Source organism: Ursus maritimus, unplaced genomic scaffold (assembly GCF_017311325.1).
Source record: "Ursus maritimus isolate PB19 unplaced genomic scaffold, ASM1731132v1 scaffold_23, whole genome shotgun sequence".
NCBI classification, from domain to species: domain Eukaryota; kingdom Metazoa; phylum Chordata; class Mammalia; order Carnivora; family Ursidae; genus Ursus; species Ursus maritimus.
The window spans coordinates 41697239-41700176 of NW_024424786.1; positions in this window are offsets into that span (position 1 = coordinate 41697239).

A 2938-nucleotide genomic window follows, 5' to 3' on the forward strand; every position below is an offset into this window, starting at 1 on the left:
CCCCCCCCCCCCCCCCCCCCCCCCGCCCCGCGCTTCCATGGCTTTCAGAAGGTCACGTGCTCCAGGGAGAGCCCCTCCCCGGCACAAATACCACAGACTAAGCCTGGGGGGCTACAGAGGATGGGGCCTGTGCCACACCAGTGGCCCTGCTGGCATGCCTCTGAGGATGGGGAGCTTACCACCTCCCCTCACTACCTCCTTCCATCCTTGGGCATTCCTGACCGTGAGAACATCCTTTTGTGCCTTGAGCCCAAAACCACATGCTGCACAGAACCCACCTACTCCGACACCCATCTGAACTTGAAAGCGCAGAACTCTGCCTCACTCCGAGAGTTCCCAATCCAGGCAGACATCCCGGCATCTCTGGTTGGCGCTGGGTGTTGCCTTGTCCTGCCGCCGTCATGGGACCAACTGTCCGCCTGTCCCCTTCTTCCCCCAGGTGGCCGCAGTGTCACTACTCCACAGCCTCCAAGGGCTGGGAAACCTCTTAGGACCTGGGGCGGGGGGAGGCGGGGGAGGAGGGGCAGGAGGAGGAGGAGGAATAGGAGGAGGGAGGTCAGGCTCAGTTTTCGTTTCAAGCTCAACCACTTTGATCTCAAGTACATTCTTTTCCTTCCTCAGCTATGAGTCCAACATGTGATTATGTTAGGAATAATGAGACATCTAAAATGCTCCATGTGCAGGCACTGTTCTAAGCACTTGACACATTTTAACCCATTTTGTTCCCGGAACAGGTAGGAACTAATATTATTACCATTTTACAGATGGGGAACTAAGGTAGGAAGAGCCCAAGTCACTGCCCAAGGTCACATGGCAAGGCAGGTGGTGAGGCCAGCATTTGAACCTGGCAATCCAGCGCTACCACTATGTAGGGAGGCAGCAACAGAAGCCTAGAGGCAAGCAGATTAGGGTAAGGATTCAGGGAGCCACACCTGGCCCCCTGCTGGGGCCTGGCACCCGGTCCCCAGCACCCATGTCACTTCCTCCCCAGGACCTGTCTCTCCGTGTGACGGTGGCTGAGAGTAGCAGCGACGGCCGAGGGGACAACGTGGGCCATGTCATCATTGGGCCGTCCGCCAGCGGCATGGGCACCACACACTGGAACCAGATGCTGGCCACGCTGCGCAGGCCCGTGTCTATGTGGCACCCCGTTCGGCGAAACTAGCAGCCGGCAAAACGGGCCAGGGTGGGCACAGAGCTGCCCGGGGCCTGGCCCAAGCTCGGCTCCGATGCCCCTCCCTAGTCCAGCGGGAGCCATGAATGCTGGGGTCCCCCACCGGAGCCCCCATGAGCCATCTTGGTCCTTCTGTCCAGACTGCAGTGGAGGAGTGGGACTGGCCGGGTGTCTAGGGACCCAGGGTTTTCTCCCACAGAGGGCCAGCTGGGGCTGGGCCACGACCCAGGAAAGGCAGCCCGGCACTGGCCCATCGTGCTCCCATTTTGAGATCCCCCTAACCGGCCTGTCCCTTGGCCTGGGGCTTTGGGGCTTGGTCTCTCAGGGCTCTCCACGCCCCACCCGTGCTGGGAAGCCAGTGCTAAGCTGGGTCATGTACGGGAAACGCGTGAGTCTTGGGGGCCAGACGCTGTGCTAGACACCAGCAGACATGACATGAAGAGGACACGGCCCTTAGGATGTCCGGAAGACAAGACCCCCCTGCCCTGGGGATCTGCTCAGTGCTGAATGGGGACGTGGCAGAGCTCTGGGAGCTGCGAGGACAAGAGCGGAGCCATGCCCTGAGTAGCAGGAGAAGAACTGAGTGTGTCCCAGGCGGGCAGCCGGCCTAAGCAAGGCAGGGCCATGAACTGCCCCGTCACAAACTGTCCTCAGCCTACTGCAGTGGACACAAGGGCCCTTCTCTGGGCAGGGGAAGTGACCAGGAGAGCAGGCCAAGCAGAGGCGTGCAGCTGGAGGCTGGCTCTGGAATGACGCTCTATGCAATCTGCTCCCTTGATCCATAACCTGTGCAAGGCCCAGAGGTCCGGAGAAGCCCAGAGCCAGGTCCTTGTGTTCAGTCCCAACTGTGTTAGGCACTGGCTCCATACCTCCAGGCCAGGCCCTGCTGGGAAGAGAGATGCTCCAGCCTGTGGGGAGCCGGTGGGCAGCGGGGCGGAGTACGGACAGCAGGGGGTCTGTGAGCTCTGTTGTGTGATTGGCACCCCAGAGGGGTCCTGCCCAGGAGCAAAGGGGCTGGGCTGTTTCGCCTGCACAGGGCTTTGGCTACCCCTCCCCCCCCACCCGCAGCTGGAGGAAGAGCGTGGGCACTTGCCAGCTGTCACCTGCTGAGGCAGCCCCCATCCACCAAAGGCAGCCCCAGGGAAGCAGGCAGCTGAGGGGTGGGTGCCCCAGCCGGTTTAGAGGGATGGGGTGGGGAGGGTGGTCTGCAGCAGCATCTGCACCCTGGGGCCCCCCACAGGTCAGGGCCTGGCTCTCAGCCTGGCAGCCTCTGACCCTGGTGAGCTATCAAGACCCAGGCCCAACCGGTCACCCGGAGCACTGCTGGGAGAGCCCAGGGCGGTCATGGGACTGGAGGCAGAGCTGTGGCTCTCCCCACCCAATGCGGCTGTGGCCCAGCCCTGAGGCCGGCACCGGGAGGTCTGCATGGCCCGGCGCGGGGTCCAGGGGCATAGCTGGTGAGCCTCCGCAGCCAGGGAGACCCAGAGTCCGCCCCAGTGGCTATGCCGCACGCAGTCCTTTTACACCCACCTTCTCTTCCCCCTCTTTCCCTCCCTGTAACTGCATGAAATGTGGACTGTGTACCCCGGACGGGCGTGGTGGGGACCGAATCTGCTGACTGGAATGATTCTAGAACCAAAATAAAGCAGGGGCAGGAAGGAGGGGGCTTCCGGGGAGCCTTGCTCAGCCCCAAATCACCTTCGTCTCTTCTCCAGGAATCAGGGACTTGGGTCTCTGTGTGGGTTACTCTGAGGGGGCTGCCCT